At 43.8% G+C, this 8725-nt stretch overlaps 1 protein-coding gene across 5 annotated transcripts in view; it reads right to left on the reverse strand.

Moving 5' to 3' along the window:
- RAPH1 (Ras association (RalGDS/AF-6) and pleckstrin homology domains 1) overlaps positions 1-7077 on the reverse strand; it is a 90284-nt gene extending 83207 nt beyond the window's left edge. For 2 of the 5 annotated variants that reach the window (XM_081241921.1, XM_081241919.1), the window contains exon 1: positions 6737-7077. The gene's annotated coding sequence lies outside the window, so the exon portion shown is untranslated. The remainder of the gene's footprint in view (positions 1-6736) is intronic. The other 3 variants (XM_081241920.1, XM_081241922.1, XM_081241923.1) reach the window with 3 other exon arrangements.
- Positions 7078-8725: the final 1648 nt, after the last annotated feature.

Here is an 8725-nt window from a genome sequence, read left to right on the forward strand (position 1 = left end):
CCATTTTTATTGCATTTCTATTATATTTAAGGGACTGAGAGACACTTCAGATGAGTAAAACTAGATCCAATACTCCAGAATCGGGGATTTAAGACAGTATACAATTATTTACAATATAGGGCAAATCAAGTAAGGTCTAGAGGAATAAAGAGGAAGGCAATGAATTCTACTTAGTATCAAACAGCTTCACAAAGGTGTGTGGCAATGGAACTGGGACTCAAAGGATGAGTAGAATTTTGACTAGAAACATGAGGGAAAATAAACTATGCTTGGAACCATGGATAGAGGCACGTACAGTCTGGGATACATAAAGAATATATTGTATTTTCAAGTCACATTGCTAGTTATTTTGCTGTACTGACTTAGCTAACACTCTTCTTCAAACATATCAAACTTAGTAAGATCATTCTACAAGTGATTTCCAAAACAGCATTCAATTTTCAAGTACAATTAAAAAACTGTACTTACTATTGTAATTCTACAATATTTGGGCCTATTCAATATGTTCACAGTTCTAATTTTCTCCAGATTTCACCATTCTTCACTGGGGGCTTACATTTTTAGTGCTACACAAATGACAAGACATCAATTATGGGCCACGCAATCTTGCTTTTCTTCTCATGTAAAGGGATGACTTGTCCCTTCTTTTCCAAGCCTAACAAACCCCAGTCCCTTCTGTTTCTTTCTACACTCTGCTCCCTTAAATTACATTCTCTACTGATTCCTTGTATCCTGCACTTAAACTAGTATCCTCTCTATTTTGGAGGGGAGAATACCTATTTCTCTGATTTCTCCATTATGCGTTACTCTGCCTAAAGCAGAGTAACAATATATATTTTATGAATAGCAGAAAATATGCTTTTTAAAAAGTCAATTTATAAGTTATGAGTGATGTATTTTAAGACATCTGCCCCAAAGTGTGGTAAATACTATATCTTAAGATGACAGTGATTAAGAGCATAGGATGAAGCGTAAACATCATATAATCTGGGGGGTTTCTAATATTTCACAACATAACTTTTCCAGAAGAAATCTTATGCAGCATGGCAAATATATATAACTGCAAAAGCACTGCTAATACCATTTTATGTTCAAATATAATTTATTAAAAACTCAAAGAGACAAATGAGGGTTAGAGATGTTAGTCTTGACACCTAAGCAACCCATTTATTTCTGTAAAATTTTGTTTTTATTTCACTCAGATAAGTAGTTGCAAGTAGGTAGCAGCACTTGTTTTGTTTTCTTAGTAGCTTTTAATGGTTTTGCAGTTTCAGGATATGCTTCAATTAAATTGATTTGAGAAATTTTTTAAATAGAATTTTTTTTTTTTGCGGTACGCGGGCCTCCCACCGCCGTGACCTCTCCCATTGCGGAGCACAGGCTCCGGACGCGCAGGCTCAGCGGCCATGGCTCACGGGCCCAGCCGCTCCGCGGCATGTGGGATCTTCCCGGACGGGGGCACAAACCTGTGTCCCCTGCATCGGCAGGCGGACTCTCAACCACTGCGCCACCAGGGAAGCCCAATAAGAATTTTTTTCTTTCAAAATGAGTAACAATATCTAAAAACTGCTTACAAGGCAAACAAGAAAAACCTAAAACTTGCAATGAGCTGTAAAACATCTATACTGTAGCATGATATCAGGACTTAGTGTTACATGTTCATTTGTTACTAAACAAATTCACTTACACAGGATGAGTATACCCCCAAAGGAATGGGCTTGAGTCTTGCCTGCCATTTAACCAAACGCAGTTTATATGCCATAGTAATGTACTGTTTAGACAATTCTATATGAATAGACATGCACAGGACTGAATTTTTTAAAAACTTACTGCAAACTACAACTTTCCTTACCCATTTCAAATTCATAAATAATCAGAGATAGTAAAAGAAGCTTTATTCTAAGGAATGCTTCCTCCCTCCCCAATTAAGTAGGTGTAACCAATGCAGCACTACTGTTTTCAATGTGAGAAAATTTTATATATATGTACACGAGGGTGCCAAGACCATTCAACGGGGAAAGGACAGTTCTTTCAAAAATGGTGCTGGAAAAACTGGATATCCACAAGCAAAAGGATGAAGTTGTACCCTTTCCTAAAACCATATGCAAGTATTAACTCAAAATGGATCAAAGAGCTAAATATAATAGCTAAAACTATAAAGCTCTTAGAAGAAAACACAGGGGAAAAGCTTCATGATGTTGGATTTGGCAATGATTTCTTGGACACCAAGAGCACAGGCAACAAAAGAAAAAATAGATGAAGTGGACATCATTAAAATGAAAAACTTTTATACATCAAAGGACACTATCTGGGCCTCCCTGGTGGCGCAGTGGTTGAGAGTCCGCCTGCCGATGCAGGGGATACGGGTTCGTGCCCCGGTCTGGGAGGATCCCATATGCCGCGGAGCGGCTGGGCCCGTGAGCCATGGCCGCTGGGCCTGCGCATCCGGAGCCTGTGCTCCGCAACGGGAGAGGCCACAACAGTGAGAGGCCCGCATACCGCAAAAAAAAAAAAAAAAAAAAAAAAAAAAAGGACACTATCAACAGAGTGAAAAGGCAACCCACAGAATAAGAGAAAATATTTGTAAATCATGGATCTGAGATTAATATCTAGAGTATATAAAGAATTGCCACAACTCAACAACAGCAAAACCCGATTTTTTCAATTGGCAAAGGACTTGGATAGACATTTCTACAAAGAAGATATACGCAAATGGCCAAAAAGTACATGAAAAGATGCTCAACATCACTAATCATTAGAAAGATACAAATCAAAACCACAATGAGATACCACTTCACACTCATTAGGATGGCTATTATCAACACAGAAAATGACAAGTGTTGAGGTGAGGATGTGGAGAAACTGAAACCCTTGTGCTGGCTGCAGCTGTAAATGTGTAAAATGCTGCAGCTGCTGTAGAAAATGGTGTGGCAGTTCCTCAAAAATCCAACACAGAATTACCATATGATCCAGCAATTCCACTTCTGGGTATATACCCCAATGAAGTGAAAGCAGGGACCTGAGTAGATATGTGTACACCAATGTTCAGAGCAGTACTGCAACAGCTAAGAGGTGGAAACAACCAAATGTCCACCTACAGATGAATAAACAAAATGTGGTATATACATACAATGCAATATTACTCAGCCTTAAAAAGTAATGAAACTCTGATTCATGCTGCAACGTGGATGAACCTTAAAGATACTGTGCTACAGGGAGATCAGCTCAGTGCTTTGTGACCACCTAGAGGGGTGGGATAGGGAGGGTGGGAGGGAGACGCAAGAGGGAGGGGATATGGGGATAGATGTATACGTATAGCTGATTCACTTTGTTATACAGCAGAAACTAACGCACCATTGTAAAGCAATTATACTCCAATAAAGAGGTTAAGAAAAAAATAAAATAAAAGGTTAAATTATGCCCCCCCAAAATAAATAAAAATAAATTTGATATTCAAAAAAAGATACCGTGCTAAGTGAAATAAGCCAGATACAAAACAAAAACAAATATTGCATGGTCCCATTTATATGAAGTATCTAGAGTAGTCAAAATCGCAGAGACAAAGTAGAAAAGTGGTTACCAAGGGCCAGAGGGAAAGGGGGTGGGGAGTTAATGTTTAATGGGTAGAGTTTCAGTTTGAGAGGATGAAAAAGTTCTAGAGATGGATAGTGATGATGGCTGCACAACTATGTGAATGTACTTAATACCACTGAACTGTACAATTCAAAATGGTTAAAATGGTAAATTTTATGTTGTATATTTTACCAGAATAAAAAAAATTGCGTGTTATTTATTATGGTGGCAATATAGGAATGTAGTTAAGAACACAAGCTTAAGAGTTATGCTGCCTGCTTTCAAACCCAGCTCTGCCACTTTATAGCTCTGTAGTCTGTGCCTGTTTTTTCACGTATTAACAGAACCTACAGCACGGGATTATAGCAAGGATGAAATAAGTCAATACATGTAAAGCACTTAAAATAGTGCATCTCAAAAAGTAGTTGCGGGCTTCCCTGGTGGCGCAGTGGTTGAGAGTCCGCCTGCCGATTCGTGCCCTGGTCCGGGAGGATCCCACATGCCGCGGAGCGGCTGGGCCCGTGAGCCATGGCCGCTGAGCCTGCGCGTCTGGAGCCTGTGCTCTGCAACGGGAGAGGCCACAACAGTGAGAGGCCCGCGTACCGCAAAAAAAAAAAAAAAAAAAAAAAAAAAATTATTCTGGGTTTAAAACACATTTTAATGCAATTAAACTCAAACACCTGAAGGTCCTCTTCAAAGTTCTAGAGTTCAGTAAAACACAGATTGAAAACCAGTGATTTAACCCAAGTTTCTCACTTTATAGGTAAAGGAATTGAGAGTCCAAGAAAAGTGATTTGCTTGAGGTCACATATCTTGTTTTGCTAATATTAATTTTCCTAAAATAAGTGTTTGAGATCAACAATACTAATGTTGACATTCAACTACTTCAGAACCAAGGCAAAGTCATGAGATTTTATAATGTGTGTCCAAGTATCTGTGAATAATATTGTGATAGCCATCCACCATGCTAATCTAATAAATAATTACGCATGGGGTGGGAACCAAAAGGTAGCAAAACCAAAAGAAAAGCCATTTTAATTCTTTTCAAAGACAAGACAGTGGTTAAAAACACTCCTCCCGAAAATTAAGTGTTAAAATATTTGTGAAAACAAACAATACTGATCAAGAGTTTGAGACACACCCAATATGTGCCCACTACTCCATATCTTTCAGCCAGTTACTATATAATCTTAGTAAGACCTCTGACTCTGACATATCAGCGGCTTTTTCTGCCAAATAGAACTATTATTCATACAAGGAACTAGCTACAAATAATTCTTTATTAAATTCAAACAGGAGAGAGAAGCAGTCCAAATACCACAAAATGTCTTATCCAAAAAAATCATGTATTGAGCTTTGTAGACATTTCTGTACTTACTTGAATAGACTAAATCTAGTTTCTGGTAAATTCACAACACAGAAAGCAAAATAACAGAGACAATCTTTGAAGGTCAGACTCAACAAGAGCTAAAAAGCCTTTGAGTGTCTCTAATTTTGCCCTTCCCCCATTGCTCTTCCTCCTCAATTCCTCCACCTCTACTAGGAATGTCCTCACCCTGCCCATCTACATCAGCTGAAATCCTATCCATCCTTAAAGGTTCCACTTAAATGCCACAGCTTCCATGAATTTCCCCCCAGTGCTCCCAATTTAGAATTATTCCCTCGCCTCTTCACTTCCCCATTTTGCACCTCTCCTTCAACATTTTATTATATAATGCATTGCATTACAATTACCTACATTCACTTCTTCTCCCACCTTCCCCCAAGAAAATCTCAGGAGCAGTAGGCTAGAGAGAAAAGGAATTAACATTTGTTAAAAACACCGTGGTGCCCTGCCAGGTGCTAGGCATTTTGCATACATTATCTCATTAAATCCTTTGGCAGCCATCTCGGGAGGTAAGCAGGTGGTCTTAGTTACTCCCATTTTACTGATGGAGAACCGTACTGTTGAGAGTTCAACAGCTTATCCAACGTCACACTACCAGCCAATTCCAGTGCTTACGGCGCCCCTGGTTTCCCTGGCTTCAAAGAGCTCTTTCCACCGCTATACGCTGCATTCTTGTTCACTTTATGTCCCCCACCCTGCCTAACAGATAGTAGGTATTCCATAAATACTTGCTGAATTTAATATTCCTACGGTCTCACTACCACCACTTTAATAACCCCATCACGCCCCATCCCTAGCCGGTTGGTTACCTTTACTGTTCCTTTACCGCGGACTTCACACACAGAGGCAGCTCGCCACATCACCAAGACAAATGCTGCCGACAACACCAACCCTTATCTGGAGGCTAAGTGAAGAACTGGTCAATTCGCTCAGATTTCCCCAATTGCCCTTCCCACAGAATATATGAGATACACACAAACAAGTCACATTTGATGTAACGCTGACACCCTTCCCCAAAGCTCTTATTTCATACTAAGCCACGTCTTCATGCTTACAAGCAATGACTTACGCGGTTTCCAGCTCACACCGCGGGGACACCCTAAGACTCCGCCTGAATAAGAAACCACATCTTTCAAATCGTCTTAAAACGAAGGCATCCTAATGCTGTTGAACTGCCTTCCTTCTCCCCCCCTCCCCCCCGCATGAACTGCAGTTTGGATTTCCGGCGGGAATGCAAACAGACGCAGAAGAGATGGGCTCAAGAGCAATGGAGCAATTACTCAGCCTGCTTAATTAGAAAGAAGACAAGAAGGTGCCCCGCCTTCCTAAATCTCTGCACTGAACTCATTTACGAAAGATGGGGAGCACTGAAACCCGGGGAACCCCAGACACCGAATCACTGGTTTCTGTGGCTAGTCGGGGGAATAGTCCTTTCCTTCCCGCGGTCCCGGGCCACCAGTCCCCGGTGCCGGGTCGGAGAAGCCCAACCGCACCCTCCCCAGGCGGCCCTGCATCTCATTGTCTCCCTCCGTCACGGCCCCCAGGGGCGCAGGGTACAGCCCAGGCCCCGCCGACCCCCAAACACCGGCCGGCCGCCTGCCGGGCAAGGTCCGACCAGCCCCGGCCCCGGCCGCGGCCGCGACCCCGCCCCAAGCTCGGCCGTCCGCACCGCGCCCGGATGGCGGGGCCGGGCGCCGGGAAAATGGAGGCGGGAGCGACGGCAGCGCTTCCCAGCCTCGCGCCCGGCCGGGCCCGAGAGCGAGGCTGAGCACTCACCGTGGCAACGGCTCGGTCCTCCGGCGGGCCCGGCTCCGGGGCGGCCCCGGGCTGGGCAGCCGCCACTCGCGCTCGTCCAGTCGCCGCCGCCGCCTCCTCCCCAGGCGCGGCGCTCCTTCTCCGGAGACGCCGCGAAGGTCCGCAGCTCCCGCGCCGCGCGCTCCGTGACTGACTGACTGACCGACCGCCCTGGCAGCGGCGGCGGGGGCTGGGCGGAGCGCGCTGCGGGCGGAGCGGCCGCAGCGCCCAGCGGCTGCGGATCCGAATGCAGCCGCGTCCGGCCGAGACGCAGAAGGCGGGGCTGAGGGCCGGACGGCCGCCGGGCTGACCGACTGGAGCCCTACAGCTCGCTCCCCCCACTCCCGCCCGCCACCCGCCACCCGCCACTCACTTCCGGCGCAGGCAGCCGAGCCCGCCCCTCCCGGGCGCCCGCCGTCCGCGCCCCCTGGCCCGCCAGGCTCACCCCCAGCCCCAGGCGCCTGACCGCACCCAGCTGGGGCCGCCCGCGCTCCGCCTTTCCTCCGCGCGTCCCTGGGAACCGCCTCCAGGAACCAGTGAATCGGAGAATGAATGAGTGAGGGAGGAAAATTACGGTGCTGTCCCACCCCTGCTCTCTTTTCCTTGGAAGCAGGTCCAGCGGCCTCTCTCCGAGGGCCCTGGGACACAGTGAAGCCTTGAGCACATCTGTCAAGGACTTGTATGCGTGCGCCTTCCTGCTGGAGTATTCCAGGACTCCAGCAACCCATCAGATGAGGCCTTAGGCACTTAAACTGACCGTTGTTGCAGCGTGAGGCCTTTTTTAGGAAATCACATTCTGGCCAATGACTCTCTCTGCAGTTTCATGCACTCTTTTAGGAAGCTTTTAGAAATTGGACATTTCACTTATCTTCGATTACTTTTTAGCTTTGCAATTTGCTTATCTTGCGTTCTTAATTTCTGTCACACATACACACCCCTTACTGAAATGGTTTAGGAGTAAGGTGATAGCACCTTACTTTATTCTTTATCACCAAGCTCTAAGTTACTCAGATGCTGCTTAATTTGATGTAGGCTTGACTTGGACTTCAATTTTAATTTATATCTTTATTTTGACCTTCTAAAGTTGATTAAAGGAAGAAAAAACTAGAATTAAATCATTTTTGCCTGGCTACATGACAAGCAAATTTGTTGACAGCATTGAAACGATTAACAAATCCGGAGTGTGACCTGGAATTTGTTGCAGTGAATATTCCTTTTCCATGTCTTCCCATCTGCTTGCTAAGTAAGAGTATCTGTATCTGGAATTTTCACAAAAAAATTACTGTACATTTTTGAGATCCTGGCTCCCTTTCTAAGAACCAGAGTGTTCATTTCTCTGTCCTGGGGCCAAATCCTGGATTGGTTAATTACATTCCTTCTTTCAGATATTCTTGAGGACTTTGAAGTGGTTTGGTCTCTTTTGCACAGTCTGTTCCAAACTGGTACATAATCTGTTTCAAACTGGTATTTAGAACCATACAATACAGTCACTAGTTGCATTTCACACTTGAGATATCTGTACTTTAGATACATAACTGCAGTTTTGTATTTTAAGTCTAGAAGTCGCTTTAATATTCTTGTGTAGAATAATGTTATCTCATATAAATGAAGATGCTGCTGCTGACCAATTCCTATAGCCTTCTGTTCCTTTCTTGTGGAATTCATCATTCATTACCTCTAATTATAATTATTTCAATAAATTATGATCTTTTCTAATGAATGTAATACAATAGTTTATTCATCCTTATATCTGCCATAATGTCTAGCATAGTACCTTGCACAATAAATATTTTTAAATTAACAAATGCTTTAAACATTTTAAGTGATAATTCATACAAGTGTGTCTATAGCTTCTCACCCTGTATCCCTCATGACCAGGTTTGTTGGAATTATACATACCTGAGCGCAAAACATAGTAACGCCGTATTCTCATCAAATGCTATAACAAGGCTGTGTGATAACTGCACAGGG

This window comes from Mesoplodon bidens (assembly GCF_964165515.1).
Source record: "Mesoplodon bidens genome assembly, chromosome: 8".
Classification (NCBI taxonomy): Eukaryota; Metazoa; Chordata; class Mammalia; order Artiodactyla; family Ziphiidae; genus Mesoplodon; species Mesoplodon bidens.